This window comes from Furipterus horrens, unplaced genomic scaffold (genome assembly GCF_987537825.1).
Source record: "Furipterus horrens unplaced genomic scaffold, mFurHor1.1.pri manual_scaffold_3, whole genome shotgun sequence".
Classification (NCBI taxonomy): domain Eukaryota; kingdom Metazoa; phylum Chordata; class Mammalia; order Chiroptera; family Furipteridae; genus Furipterus; species Furipterus horrens.
Window position 1 is genome coordinate 135,157,193 of NW_028327173.1, and position 16,602 is coordinate 135,173,794.

At 39.7% G+C, this 16,602-nt stretch overlaps 1 long non-coding RNA gene across 2 annotated transcripts in view; it reads right to left on the reverse strand.

The window, feature by feature from the left end:
* LOC150015979 (uncharacterized) overlaps window positions 1-16,602 on the reverse strand; it is a 68,804-nt gene that overhangs the window by 27,909 nt on the left and 24,293 nt on the right. For both annotated transcript variants that reach the window (XR_016510023.1, XR_016510024.1), the window contains exon 2: window positions 14,846-14,884. This is a non-coding gene — a long non-coding RNA (uncharacterized LOC150015979). The remainder of the gene's footprint in view (window positions 1-14,845; window positions 14,885-16,602) is intronic.

Sequence of the window (16,602 nt, forward strand, 5' to 3'; positions counted from 1 at the left end):
TTTGCTCATTTCTTTGTGTTGTTTTCTGTATTAGGTGATATCATACGGTATTTGTCTTTCATTGCCTGGCTTATTTCACTAAGCATAATTCTCTCTAGTTCCATCCATGTTGTCCCAAATGGTAGGAGTTCCTTCTTTCTGCTGCATAGTATTGCACTGTGTAAATGTACCAGTTTTTTGATCCACTCACCTACAGATGGGCACTTAGGCTGTTTTCAACATTTGACTATTATAAATAGTGCTGCTATGAACATAGTGGGGGGCATAGGTTCTTTTGAATTGGGGTTTCAGTATTCTTCAGGTATAATCCTAGCAATGTAATCAGTGATTCAAAAGGCAGTTCTGTTTTTAGTTTTCTGAGAAAATTCTATACTGTTTTTTATAGTGTCTGCACCAGTCTGCATTCTAACCAACAGTGCAGTAGGGTTCCCATTTCTCCACATCCTCACCAGCACTTGTTGTTTGTTGATTTGTTGATGATGGCCATTCTGACAGGTATGAGGCAATATCTCATTGTGGTATTTATTTGCATCTCTCTGATGGCTAGTGATGTTGAGCATTCTTTCATATGCCTGTGGACCCTCTGTATGTCCTCTTCGGAGAAGCTTTTCAGGTCCTTTGCCCATTTTAATTGGATCGTCTGTCTTCTTGGCATTGAGTTGTATAAGTTCTTTATATATTTTAGAGATCAATCTCTTGTCTGAGGTATCATTGGCAAATATGTTTTCCCATATGGTTGGTTCCCTTTTCATCTTGCTGATGTTTTATTTTGCTGAGCAGAAACTCTTTAGTTTGATGTAGTCCCATTTGTTTATTCTTTCCTTTATTTCCCTTGCCTTGGGAGATATATTGGTGAAAATATTGTTACATGGGTTATCTGAAATTTTCCTGCCTATGTTTTCTTCTAGGACTTCTATAGTGTCACAGCTTACATTTAAGTCTTTTATCTATCTTGAGTTTATTCTGGTGTGTGTTGTAAGTTGATGATCTCATTTCATTTTTTTGCATGTCCCTGTTGAGTTCTCCCAACACTATTTGTTAAAGAGGCTCTTTTCACTCTATTTTATGTTCATTCCCCCTTTATCAAATATTAGTTGACCATATAGACCTGGGTTTTATTTCTGGGCTCTCTGTTCTGTTCCATTGATCTATATGTCCGTTCTTATGCCAGTACCAGACTGTATTGATTACAGAGGCTTTGTAGTATAGTTTGATATCAGGTATTGTGATTCCTCCTCCTGTGCTCTTCCTCAAGATTCCTAAGGCTATTCAGGGTCTTTGTTGGTTCCATATACATTTTTGAAGTATTTGTTGTAGGTCTGTGAAATATGTCACTGGTATTTTAATAGGGATTACAATGAATCTATAAATTGCTTTGGGTAGTATGGACATTTTAATGATGTTGATTCTTCCCATCCATGAACATGGTATTTGTTTCCATTTATTTGTATCTTCCTTAATTTCTTTCTTCAGTATTATGTAATTTTCTGAGTACAGGTCTTTTACCTCCTTGGTTAAGTTTATACCTAGGTACTTTATTTTTCCTGTTGCTATAGTAAATGGGATTTTTATAAGCACATTTTTAATTATCTTGTATAACTACCTAGGAATGATATTTCTGGACCATATTATAAGTATATAATTAACTTTTTAAAAAAACTTTAGTTTTCTAAAGGATGTCATCATCTTGCATTACCATCAGCAATGTATGAGGGTTCTAGTTGCTCCACAGTGTCTCACCATTTGATTCTGATAGTTTTTTAGTATTAGTCACTCTAGTAGATAAGTTGTATTGTCTCATTTTGGTTATAATTTTCACTTTCCTAATGGCTAATGATGTTGAGTATCTTTTTATGGGCGTATTTCCCAAGCATCTATCTTTTTCTGTGAAGTATCTTTCAATCTTTTATCTATTTTTTATAAATCAAGTTGTTTCTTCTTAATAGTGAATTGTAAGCATTCTTTTATGTATTCTGGAGACAAATAATTTTGCTGAATATGTGTTTTGCAAATATCTCCTCCTAATCTCTGGTTAGCCTTTGTATTTCTTAACAATGCTGTTTGAAGAGCATTGAAGAGTCTTTAATATCAATGTTCAAGTTGCCACCTAAAGAATTTTTGCCTATTTAAAGGTTACAAAAAACGTTTTTCCTAAGTTTTTTTCTAGAAGTTTTGTAACCTACCGCTTGCACCTAGGTCTATGTTCCATTTCAAGTTAATTCTTGTACTTGGTGTGACATAAAAATCAAAGGTTTTTTTCTCCATGTACTTTGTTCTAGCACCATTTGTATTAGAAAAAAAACTATTTCTTCTCCATTGAGTGCTTTTGTTAAAAATCAGTTGCTCATATATTCTGGTCCCCTGATATATATGTCTGTTCTTATGCCAATACCCCACTGTCATATTACATGTAGCTTTATACAAAGTCTTAAAATTAGGGTGGCCCTTCAAATTTATTATTCTTTTTACAAATTGTTTTGTCTTCTAGGCCTTTGCATTATCATATAAATTTTAGACTCACCTTGTTAATTTCTAGAGCATCTCTGCAAGAATTTATATTGGGATAGCTTGAGACTTAAAGATCAACTTGGAGGAAAGCAATATTGAGTCTTTCAATCTATGAACATGCTATATCTCTATTAATTTGTTATTAAGTGTTTTTTTTTCAGTAGTAGTTTTCATTTTTCAGTGTACAGGTCTTAATGTATTTTGTTAATTTTACCTTAATTATTTCATGTTTTCTAACATTATTATATATAAAATGGTATTTTAAATTTTCAGTTTCCAATTGTTATCTGCTTCTATGAGAGAGCATTTTTCATCGAAAAACTTTGAATCAACCTTGCATTTTTGAGATGAACCCTACTTGGTGATTATATATTACCCTTTCTTTCCATTGTTGGATTTAGCCTGCTAAAATTGTGTTGAGAATTTTTACATCTATATTCATGAAGATTATTGATGTATATATAGCTTTTTTTTTTGTAATGTTGTGTGATTTTGGCATCAAGGTGATGTTGGCATCAAGGTAATGTTGATCCTACAAAGTAATCTGATAAGCATTACTTTATCTTATATTTTATAGAAGAATTTCTAAAGAATTGGTATTCTTCTTTGAATGTTTGGGATAATTCACAGAGAAAGCATCATGGCTTGGAATTCTTTTTGTTGTTGCTTTTTTTCTTGTAAGTTTTTCAATTATAAATTCAATTTCTTTAATAGATATAGGTTATTTATCTATCTTTTTAGCTTATCTATTTTTTTAACAAAACTATGACAATTTGTGTCAAACAAGGAAATTGTTTCATTTAAGTTGTAGAATTTACTAACGTATGTTGTTCATAATTTTCTTTTATTTTTTTAATGTCTGGAGAATCTGAAGTGATCCTTCTCTTTTATTCCTGGAATTGATAATTTATATTTTCTCTCTTGTTTTCCTGCTAAGTCTGACTAGAGGTTTATCTATTTTATTAATCTTTCAAAGGATTACTGTTTTAGTTTCTTATTGCTGCTGTAATAAATTACCACAAATTTAGTGACTTAAAATAACACACATTTATTACCTTACAGTTCTGGAAGTAAAAAGTACAAAATCAACTTCACTGAAATCAAGTTAACATATTGGCAGAGCCAATTTCTTCTGAAGGTTCTGAGGTAACACTACATTTTCTTGTCTTTTTTAGTTTCCCGAAGCTACTTGCATTCTTTGACCCATCACCCCTTCCTGCGTCTTCCAGTGTCTTGCTTCTACCACCAAATTTTCTAACTCTGATCCTCCTACCCCCTCTAATAAGGATTCTTGTGATTAACTTAGACTCACCCAGAAAACCCAGGATAATTGTACCTACAAAGTCCCTTTTACCATGTAAAGTAGTGTACACTTATTCCCAGGTCCCAGAAATTAGCATATGGACATTTTAAGGGACCATTAACTCAGCCTACTGTAGCTTTTGATCTTTTGATTTCATTGTTTTTCTCTATTGTTTGTCTATTTCTTATTTTACTGATTTCCAATGTTAGCTTTATTATGTGCTACTTTCTTATGGCTGCAAACTTTGCTCTCTTCTTGGAAGTTTAGATTTTTTATTTGATATATTTCTTCTTTTAATTAAAAGTATTTAATGCTGTAAATTTCCCTCTGAACACTGCTTTAAATACATCTCAATTTTTTTTTTGATATATTGTGTTTTCAATATCATTCCATTCAAAAACATTAATTTTTGGTGAGGTCTTCTTTGACCCATGTGTTAATTTTTAAGATATGTTCTTAATTTGGAATTTTCTAGATCTAGTTCTCTTGTTGATATCTAATTAACTCTATATATGAGCTAAGTTAATTCTCTCATATATACTTGAGACTTTAAATTTATTAAGACTTATTTTATGGCTCAGAGTGTTGATGGCTATTCCATGTTTGAAAACATGTGTTCTGCTATTCTGAAAAGAATATGTATTCAACTGCTTTGGATGAAGTATTCTATAAACATCAGTAAGGTCCACTTGACTGATAATGTTGCTTAAGTCCTACATTTTCACTCATTTTCTGTCTCCTTTTTCTACCAATTACTGGAAGAGGTGTGTTGAAATGTTTGACTGTGTTTTTGGATTTACCCCTTCTTTTAGTTCTATAGGTGTGTATTTCATGGATTCTGAACTCTGTGATTAGTTTCATACTCACTTAGGATAATTGTCTCCTTGGTGAATTGGCCACTTTATCAATTTATAATGTCTCTCTATATATCCCTGGTAGTAGTCTTTGTTAAGTTCAAAAAAGAGTATAAAAGAGGACCAGAAACTGTGTGGCTGATTTTCCCTGACTATTAATGCCTAGCACATCATTTTAAAACTAGAACCTCATATATAATGATTTTTAGGATACATGAAATGTAGCTTCTCTAGATTTTTAAAGTCTTGGACTGTAGATTTGCAGCCAAACAACAACAAAAAGTTTCATTCTCTATACTTAAATGATTTCTTATATAGCCTCTGGCTGCCTCCACAATTCTGTTTAGAATCATCTTCTCCTCTCCCCTCCCCTCACCCCAAAAGATCCTCACACTCTTCCATAGGAGGAAGGAGGGCCACCAACATGTTCATCCATCTCTTATTAATCTTCATGGTGGCATACACTGTGTTCTTCTCCCCTCAGGCTCTTCCTATTATGATTCTTAAGAATCTAGTTTGGAAAGTCAAACAAAAGAAAACAAAATTGAATGTTAACTATTTCTTTCTTTTTAATTTTTTTTATTTATTGATTAATTTGAGAGAGACAGACAAGAGAGAGAGAGACAGAAACAGCAATTTGTTGTTTCATTTATATATGCATTCATTGGTTGATTCTTGTATGTGCCCTGACCAAGAATTGAACCCATAACCTTGGTGTATCAGGACAATGCTCTAACCAAGTGAGCCACCTAACCAGGGCAACCATTTTTTCTTTCCATTGGAATGTTCTGACTAACTAGGAGAAACATCCAGACTTATAGGAAAGTATGAAGAGCACAGACATGAAGATTTCTGAATTCTCAGTCAGGACACAGTCTAACCCATTCTGCACCAATGGGGCATCACAATCCTTCTCGACATCTATTCCATTAGAGTGTCCCATACAAGAGAAACCCTTAACCATCTGCTCCGGTCAAATGACTGTGCTGGTAGTTAAGTCAGGCAACTTTACAAAGTAAGGCACCATGGCTGGGAGAGATTAAGCTGCATGTCCCGGACACACTGCCTCTTAGATGCTGGGGTGGGATTCAACACCAGGCCACTGATGCACCATCCTATATGGTGACCTGTCACCTGAGGTGATCTGACAGGACTGGCTGGCAGTCAACTCAGAGCAAGATTGGGACACAGGGCAGAGGCCAACGTGGGAGGACACTTACTTCTAAAATGAAACTGCTGCAGGAGGTGATGGGAGCAGAGGATCAGAAGTGATCTGGGCCTGACTCTGCTCCATGTGTGGGTGAGCTGGCCACTGGTGTCTGGACACTCTCTTCCCAAAGCACCAAGTCCCAGCAAGACTCTATTCAGATGCCTTTTGATAGTTTCTCATTCAAAGCTATTTTCTAAAGCTAAGAATTTTACACCTGCCTTTATAAATAGGACATAAGAGTAATGTAGAAAATTTAGGGGAGAAAAAAATCCATATCTGGGGGATGTGGAGCTGTGTGTAGCAGAGCTTGAGGCTGCTGCAGGTGCTAAAATCCCATCCATCAATTTCATTCTCCTTCTAGGCTGTTTTTTAGTTAACTGTAAATATATGGCTTAAACTTGCTCAGATCAGCAGAGACCGCTGTTGTGATGGGACTCTGAGGAAAACCCTCATATGGGTTTCAGAGATATAACGGGAAAAATTAACAGCTCTTGGGAGATTTTGAATTTACAATCCTAGAGAAAATGGACACTTGATGGAGTTTCCCAGCTGCGTTTTCAGATGCAAGGGTCACAGGTAAGGGATCATGCTGAAGGAATTTTGACCATTCCTGTCAACTGTAACCATAGCTGGATCCGAACTGGTACCCAGAATAAGGTCCAAATCAAGTAGTAGGTGCAGTAGCTGTGGTTGTCCTGAAATGCCCTTTATCTGGACGTCCAAGGCTGTGTCTGCACCAATCACTCTCCAGTCCACACAGCTGCCTCTCCTGAGCTCCTCTTATACCACAATCTTCTTCATTCATGACACACCAGCCTCACTGGCTTTCCTTATGATCCTCACATACACTGAAGTTTGCCCCTTGTGGCCTTTAAACTTGCTGTTCCTTCTGCCTTGAATGTCGTGGCCCAGATCTGAGTACGGCTGCTGCTTCTCATGATTCAGGGCAATCCTTAGAGAGGCCTCCTTCACCAACCATTCTAAAGAAGTTACCCAGCACCTCTCTTTCTCACCTTCATGTTCTATTTTCTTCATAGCAATTTTTACTATTAATTTCTTTTTTGTCCATTATTTTACTGCATCTTTCTCCCACTAGAATGTAAGCTCAAGGAGAGCAGAAATCTTGTCTTCCTTGTGCACTACTGTATCCTGAGCATCTATGACAGTGTATGGCACATTGTAGACACTCAGGAAATATTTGTTAGTCAAGTAGGGGAAAGGATGACAATGGATTAAAAGCCCAGCACCGCTCTGAGTGGAGGACCACTTGCTCCACTTGTCTAGAAGCAATCACAAACATGCAATGGTCTATAGGACTCTGGGAGGTGCATGGTACATCAACACTGGCCAGTGGGGCCAGCGTTTGGACTCAGAGGTGAAAGAAAGAATTGCGACATTTGTGCTGATAAAATTGCATCTGTCACATAGATAGTGAGGAGAGACATAGGGCTTTCTCATTTGAGGTACAGCTACCATTTCCTAACCCATTTCTTGAAGTGGTGACCCATTTTTAATGACTGTGGTTTCTCTCATTTTTCTTTGAAGTGTTATTCCCAGCTTGTGGCCTGCCCTGGTCTGCAGCAGTGGGAAAGCGGGTCCGGGGAAGGTTGAAGAGTCCTTCTGACCCAGTGCTGGAGGGTTAGGTCACTGGTCCTGGCTCTTCACAAGACAATCTGATGGACTTAAGACTGAAAACAATCCCCATTCATGTGTTTCATTTATGAGAATCTTAGAGTTGGTGGGACTTCCCCAGGGGTCCTCTGGTCCAACTTTCCACGAAGTGCAACACCTGCCATGACATAGCCAACAAGTAATTGCTCAGCCTTTGCGTGAATAGGTTCAACTACATCGCAGGGCAGGCAGCCTATATTTTACCCCTGGGAAAACTTTCCTGAGGAAAATTTCCAACATCATTGATTCTTTTTCTCTTTAAAAATCTTCTTTGTGGGCAGTTAGGTCGATATTTTAAGTTTGGAATTGGGCCCTATAGAGTGAAATATTTAGAAATATTTAGAGCTATTTTGTCTCTTACAAAAACAGGATTAAGAATAACGTAAGAAAAAATATAACACCATTGGCTTTCCCATTCTTAACGTTCTGCCTGGCATTTCTCTGACATTCTGTGAGGTGAGGGGGCCTGAAGTTTACATTTCATTTGCATATGATCCCACTGTGATAAGAAATGATTTCTCCTTGGCTGACTCTTATCATGCAGATTGCTCTAAAACCAGATTACAGCTGTATGTTTTGATTAATTAGTTCTGCCTTTTTTTAAATCACGTATTATCTTATCAATGAGAATAAAGCTAAGAAAGCAATTACAACATAACTTGTGGGTTTCTAAGAGTGTTTTAATAAGAAGCTGGGAAGAAACAGCTTCTATATAAAGGTAAGACCGCAACAACTTCTTTAAAATCGTGACTAAATCTATCAAATAACCCAAAGGGGTCCCATAATTTAATTCAATGCAAGTATGTCATCCTGTGCAGCGCTGAGCACCCATTAACTGCCACGTCATTCCAGGAGCTGCACAGGATAGAGGATGAATGTAACGTGAAGCTCACATTCAAGGTGCCCAAAGAAGAAACCTGCCCCTCTATGCTTATTAGGAAAGTACGTCCACTTCATGTTCTGGCCAAGTGTCATGGGATCCTTTCAGGGCTAAGAGAAGTGGGGCTTAGCTACAGGGAAATGCTATGTATAGTCCAGACTTGGGGACCAGACGTCCTGGTGTGAGTCTCCCGCTTAGCGCTTATTAGTTTTCTGACCTTCGACATGCTTTTAAATTCGTCTTTATTTTCTCGTCTGCCACACGACAATACTATTTTTCTTGCAAGGCTGTTGGGAAGATTACGAAATAGTATATGTAAATCTCCTAGAACAGCGCGTAGCCCCTCAGTAGGATGCGCCAGCTGTAGTCTGGGTTTCTTTTCCCTGACCAGTTGCAGACATGCTGGCCGGGCACGCAACTTTCAGCGGTTCCTAACTTCATCCTGCTGAAAGGTCACCTTGGGGGACCTGCGCAAAGACAAGCTGCGGAAGCCCGGTTGTTGAGGCGGCTGGGGCAGCAGCTCTGCAGAGGGCGTGATGTGCGACAGGGCCTGAGACTCGGGTGGGCACACAGAGGGCGCGGAGGAGGCCGGTGAGAGGAGGCGAGGGAAGGAAATCCGAGATAATGTGCTTAATTTGATCCGTTCCCTGGAGTCATTTAAAATGCATCCTTCCCTAGGCTCTAAAATTCTTGAGCTGAAACAATCAGTCCGACGGGCTTTTTTTGCTGAAGATAATAGAGGCACACTTCCAAGAGACGTTGAAAATCTCAAGCCTGTTGAAATACTGCCCTCTTGTGTTCCGGGATGAGAGCGGTCTCATAGGAAATGGTTCTTCGTCGCTTGGCCTCTGACTCCGTAAGCCTCTAAACCAGAGCTAACTGCAAAGCCAGCCCCAAGTGATCCATCTAAGGAGTGAGATTTGGGGTGAGGGTGCCAGGAGTCCAGTCCCTTATACATGCGCTAGAGAAACACAGACGTCTCTGTCGTTCATTTTCAAGGAGTCTCCAGCTGAATTCAGAAGGAATTACTGACCTTTACTGTACCCTCTCAACAAGGCTGAGAAAAGTACTTTCGAGAACTGACCATACACCAAACAGGAACTCCCTCTCTGCTTCCCTCTTCTCCTTTCTTCATTCCCCTTCTATTTATTGAGCGACTTCCAAAAGAGTAGAACTTAAATGTTCTTACCAAAAAAAGGAGGGGACTGGAGGGGATAAAATATTTAGAACAAGACCTATCACCTTGTAATAGTAGTTATGACTAGTCATCATTATATATTTTTCTATGTCTTAGGCTTTATTCTAGGTCTTACAGGTGCAGCTGGGGAATAAACATGTGCCCCCTGAAACATATATCCACAAATCCTGGGCTTCAAGCTAGTATTTGGGATTTTATTCACAATGGAGGGTAAAAGAGTCATGCTCCTAATGTGTAAAAAAAAATTTTTTTTTCAAGACAATTCATGATAGACCCAGTAGCAAATATTACTGCCGATTTTCCTCAACAGAGCCAGAATTTCCATAGGTAAGTGTCTGTATGCCTTGGAGAGCTCTTCTCAAATATTATTCATGAAATAGAATTCTCCTCCTTCAAATTCCAGGGATTTTCCACATTTTTAGCAAAAAGGGAAGATTGGTCTTCAAGGAGGTAGAATATGGAACTACTTGTTTTGAGTCATGAGCTGTCTTACTCTGATTAGAATTATATCCCTTGGTTTTTCAGAATTTTAGTCTCCAAAAGCCCTCTGCTAACACCTGCATATCTCTGCACATGTTGCCTCATTCATTATTAGTCCTCAATACACATGATGAGATTGATTTTTTAAATCCTTCCTAACTTGATGGCTAAAGTCAAGGAGGCTCGGAATGAGTACAGTTTTAAAAATAACTTTTTCTGATTTTTTTCTTCAGCTTGGTGGTCTCAGGGTGGTTGTACCTCTCACATGGTGGCTGGCTGACCCACCAGTGAGTGTCCCAAGAGAACCAGACAAAATGGTATAGGTTTTTTGCACTTAGCCACACATGGCACTTCAAACACATTCTATTCATTACTAGAAAGTCATAGGTCAGTCCAGCCCTTGATGGGGGAGATGATACTGTCATGCTGTAAAACAGCTGCTGGGACATGCAACATTCCTTCAATCTTCTTTGGAACATGCTATCTACCATAACTGGGTTAAACCTTGGAAAGAGTGAAGTTGGGTGAGTTTGTCCCTCCATTCCTGCAGCTCTAGCCCCATGTCTCTCTTCCTGTGTGTTGCCCTTACCCTCAAATTCACCTAGCCCCAGATTCTACTTTGTTCTCCTGACATTTCCTGGCCCTTTCTCCCTTAGAGAACTTGTCTTTTTTATGTCACCTTTCCTCCCTACCCCATTGAATGACTGGAGGCAGCACTGTACCATGGAAAGAACATTGAACTAGAAAGTGCTTCACCAGTGAGCTGAGTTATCCTGGATGACTAACAACTAGTGAAGTTTTCTCATTTACACAATACTGGGAAGTGGTTTGGAGACTAAGATGAAACCATATTCAATATCAGGTCTAATCATTCCTATATCGAATCTGTTAAAGAGTTAGTGGATAGCACAAACAGATCACTCTTTAATCCCACTAGAAGTATTCACTCAATATCTACTTTAAACATTTCTGAGTCACTACAGAAAAGAGAGGTTTAAATGTTCATTGGGGTGGGGCAGGGGAGAACAATGGGGGGGAATGGAACAACTGTAATTGAAAAACAATAAAATATTTTAAAATGTTAATTGGCATGCACAAAAAGTTAGCAAAAAATATGAAGAATGCTGACTGACCATGGTTTATTGCAAATAAATAATCCAGGAAACGTATCTTGAGTTCCTTCAGTAATGTGACAACTTATCGCATGGTTTTGAAGGTGAGACCATTTGAAAAGGATTCTTTTTCTGTGTCTAAGGCAAAAGATGAAACTGTTTGAGGATTTGGGGTTCATTGTCTGGGTCGCAAGGGACATATTCTGGCTTGTGGGGAGTACAAACTCCACAAACGGTTTCACACATTGCACCTGAAGCCATACAAATTACGAAAAGCTTTATCTTCTTTTTCTTAAATAAGTCCCTTTAACACTTCATATAATAAGGGCTTGGTCGTGATGAGCTCCTTTAGCTTTACCTTGCCTGGGAAACACTTTATCTGCCCTTCCATTCTAAATGATAGCTTTGCTGGATAGAGTAATCTTGGTTGTAGGTCCTTGCTTTTCATCACTTTGAATACTTCTTGCCAGTCCCTTCTTGCCTGCAGTTTCTTTTGAGAAATCAGCTGACAGGGACTTAATTAAGAAAAAGAAGGTCAAAACTATAAACATTAAAAGGACAGCAAACTCACAACTATAAACAACTGAATCTAAAACAAAACAAAACAAAAACAATAACAAACTAAACAAGCAACCAGAACAGGAACAGAATCATAAATATGGAGGTCATTTGGAAGATTAATCAGCTGGAAGGGGGAAGGGGGAGAATGGGGGGAAAAGGTATAGGGATTAAGGAGCATAATTGATAAGTACAAAATAGGGGAATGTTAAGAAGAGTATAGGAAATGGAGAAGCCAAAGAGCATATATGCATGACCATGGACATGAACTAAGGGGGAGGGGTATTGCTGGAGGTAAGGGGGTCCTGGGTAGAAGGGAGCAAATGGGGAAAAATTAGGACAACTGTAATAGCATAATCAATAAAATATACTTAAAAATAAAATAAAATTTGAAAAGAATAGCCGTATTATGTGTGGATGTCAATAAAGAAAGAAACACCACAGAAGTGTTGTTCTTCCCCTCCCATCCTGAAGTGACAGAAGATAAAGCTTGAGTTTTATGCATGGTACATGGAGACCTGCTGCTTTTGCTGTGCCTGTGTTGGCTTCAACACTCAACCATAGAGAAAACTGCAATGTGATGGGTAGCTGGCAGTTTGCCCATCAGAACCCACCATCTCCTCCTCCACTATGACTTGATCATTTTACTAGCAAACCATGTCAGTGGGGGAAACTGCCCTCATCTCCAGTTTATTGACAGGACAGACTGTGACATCCTGAGTTTAATCTAAGAAAGAACATCTAGAGAGTCATTTGAGCTTGAGTTTTTTCAAGCATAAGTGACATGCAGAGGTATTATAAACTTGCCATGAGAAAGCCCAGGTGAGTCAACAGGGCTAACAGAGTGCCTGGCACTTATCAAAAGTTCAGTGACGGGTTTGCAACTTGAAGTTCAGACAGTTTTTCGGGTGACTATGGAGACCCAGCTTCAGTTGGATAAAAAATGAGGTAGGAGAAAGCCAAATCTAAGTTAAGCCTAGAGTCAAACTATTAAAGAGTAGGAACTAGTATCACTGCCCAGGGTCAGGTCCACTGGAGAAAAGCCCATCTCTTCGGGTTGCTCTGACCACCCCCTCCCAGCTCTCTGCCCCTGCTGCAGGTCCACACAACCTGGCAGGGCACCAATAGACCTCATAAGCTCTAATACAAGGCAGCACCACAGAAGAAGTCTCAGTTCTTCCACAAGAACTTGGTCAATGGGAGGGGACAAGTCACCACAGAAGGGACACACACCTGGCTCTGAGATCACCCTGCTGTAAGGCTGAGCAAGCATGTTCCTGTTTCCTCTTGGGCCTCCTGTCTCTCACCTTTCGCTGTGCAATTGGAGGTTGAAGAGGAAGAGGGTGTTGGGCTAGATCATCTCTAAACACCTGTCAGCTTTATTCATTATTTTAAAAAATTAAGTGGACTCCTGATTTCTAAACTTTTCAGTTTTAGTCTGGTCTAAATTTTGAGTTGATATAAACCAGGTTTCTCCATTTAAAATAAAGACATACATACATATTATTTCTTATGGACAAATGACTTGTTGAGAAATTAGCTTTTATTGTCTTCTTTTTAAAAGAAAAATTAAATAACTTGAAAGTCACAATAGGAGCAGGTGAGAGAATTCATATCTTATAACTACAAACCCATGCTCTTCTAATCTTATTTCTTTGATTTCTATAATCAAATTGGATAATATTGCAACAACTCATAAAGGTAAAGTATTGAAGAAAGCTGCATAAAGCACATTATGTCTTCCAATCTTCCATTTTACTTCTATTACAACATAAGGAAGGTGGAGGAGAACCCACTGCACTGCCGCAACACAGGATGTAGGGGGAGCTGCGTAGATTTTCCAAGGATTGAGCGAGAAGATGGGATGATGGACAGGCATTGTGAAGAGACCCGTTAGAAGACGCAGGCCCACTAGAGGGTTCATAAAGAAATGGCCCCAGAAGTGTCTTTCTTATTGTGAACTCTTCTTATTGATAGCCCTCCAAAGCAAACAGAGGTATTTATTTACAGCCAAGGTTCTGGTCTTTCTGCAATTTCAGTCTAAGATTCTTTCTCTTGAAAATCAGCCTCACACCACTAGCTCGTTTATGCACGTCTTCTCCAAAACTTGCAAGTAATGACATAGCTTAACTTGCTAGAGCCGAAGTTCAAATCTTTGTATTTTAAGTTTTTTGCTATCAAAATCTTTTTATGTGAATAATCTGTTTTGTTATTGTTCATTTTTGTTTTCTTTTTCAGTCATTTCAGGGGTTATTGGGCTGTAAAAGATAAAGTGCTTACAAGAATAAAATAAATTCTAAAGAGTACTTTTTTAATGACTTCATTATCTGTTCTGTTTACAAGTTATGCATATTTACTATAGAAGATCCAGAAAATATAATAAGACATGTGGGAAGGAATTACTTGACTATCATAACCCTACCACCATGAAAGACATTACTATTGACACCAATTTTTTTGGCAGGATCAGTCTGTACTCTTTGGAAACAAGACTTTTTTTTTTCACTCAGCAGCGTATGATGAATAACATCTTTTGGCAAGAGCTAAACATGTACCCTACTCTCAGTCTTGAGTCAGAATTCTACTTTGGGGGACATTATTTTATGTTAAGTAGTTTTTGGATAAGAGGGACTTCAAAAATAAACAACTCGACAAATAGAAATTTTTGTTTTGTATGCCTTGTATATTAATAAAATTGATAGTTATTAAACATGGTCTTTGAATGATTTTCATATGAACATTTAAATTATCTTTATATTCTTTGCATTTGAACAGTTCCAGTTGGCCATTTTGCAAGTAAATGTAATCCATGTTAGTTTCTATAAAAATCCTCAAATCTCAGAGGCTTAATACAATAAAAATGTATTTGTTGCTTATGCAATATTCAATAAAGTTTGGGCAACTTCCTTCCTTGGCTGTGCTACAGCAGTGACTTGAAGATACAAGTTTTTACTGCTTAGAAGTTATCATCTGGAACATGTATTATGTTCAGCCTGGAGATGCAACGCATCACTCTTTCACACATTCACTTATCTTATTGGCCAGCATGGTGTCACATGCTCTAAACTTACCTCTGAGGGACTCTGGGAAATGAAGTCTTCCTTTGTGACCTATGCAAAAACAAACAAACAAACAAACAAAAAACCCTGATTGGTAAACTGTAACAACTAACAGGACCACTTACAAATGTGTTGTTCCTTATGTTTCCTTGACACTATCTATTGGGTTGGGCCATTTAAAGACAACCAACTGGTTTCTATAATCCAGGTCACTCCTTGATAGCTAAAACAGCCAGAATTGATGTATAAACACATACACATATCATCTCTCCCCACCCCACCCCCACCTTCCTCTCTCTCTCTCTTATTGCTAACAGCATAGTTGATTTGGGTATATTAATAACAGATCCTCATAATAAGCATAGCTTTATGTAGAACAGTTCTACCATGCACTGGACGAAGCGTTATCCAAGATTCCCAGAAGTAACGCTCTCTATCTCCTTGGAGACTTCAACGCAAGAGTAGGAGCCGACCACATGGCCTGGCCCACCTGCCTTGGAAACTTTGGGAGAGGAAAGATCAATGAGAATGGTCAGCGACTGCTTGAGCTTTTGTGTCACCACGGCCTGTGCGTGACAAACACATTCTTCAAGTGCAAAGAGATCCACCAGGTGTCATGGAGGCACCCCCGCTCCCGTCATTGGCACCAGCTTGACCTCGTCATCACCAGAAGAACGGATATTGGCAGCACCCTCCTCACCCGCAGCTACCACAGTGCAGACTGCGACACGGACCATGCCCTCGTGGTAAGCAAGGTGCGCATAATGCCGAAGAGGTTGCACCACTCCAAGATGAAGGGTCGCCCACGCATCAACACCAGTTGTGCCAGCAACCCAGTTAAGACCCAGCAATTCATCAACAAGATGGAAGATGCACTCGGCGAGGGAGTGGCGGCAGATGACATTATCGAATCCAATTGGCCACGTCTCCGCGACGCCATATACAACTCCGCCATTATTGCTTACGGGAAGAAAGAGCGGAAGAACGCTGACTGGTACGAGGCTCACTGGGAAGAAATGGAACCCGTGATCGAGGCTAAGAGGAAGGCCCTACTGGCTTACAAGGTCACGCCCACTCCCAGTACACTTCAAGCTCTACAGGCTGCCAGGAACAAAGTCCAGAAGACCGCCCGCCACTGTGCCAACACCTATTGGCTAAACCTGTGCAGAAGCATTCAGGAAGCCGCCGATATAGGCAACGCACGAGGAATGTATGAGGGTATCAAGAAGGCAACAGGCCCAATCCCCTCCAAGATCGCCCCCCTTAAGTCCAAGACAGGTGAGGTCATCACTGACCAGGAACAGCAAATGCGGCGGTGGACCGAACACTACCTCGAGCTGTACGCAACGAAGAACACCGTAACAGACACTGCTCTTAACGCCATCCCAGACCTACCAGTCATGGAGGAGCTAGACACCCCACCTACTGCGGCAGAGCTCGGCAAAGCCATCGACCGCCTCACTTGCGGGAAAGCACCAGGAAGCGACGGAATCCCTCCAGAAATCCTAAAGAGCGGGAAACCAGTCCTGCTACAGCCGCTCCACCATCTACTCTGTCTCTGCTGGAAGGAGGGTTACATCCCCCAGGATATGAGAGATGCCAACATTATCACCATGTACAAGAACAAAGGAGACCACAGCGACTGCAACAACTACCGGGGCATCTCTCTCCTCAGCGTCGTCGGCAAAGTATTCGCCCGGGTCGCTCTTGCCCGCCTGCAGACCCTTGCTTCCCGCGTCTACCCAGAGTCCCGGTGTGGCTTCAGAGCT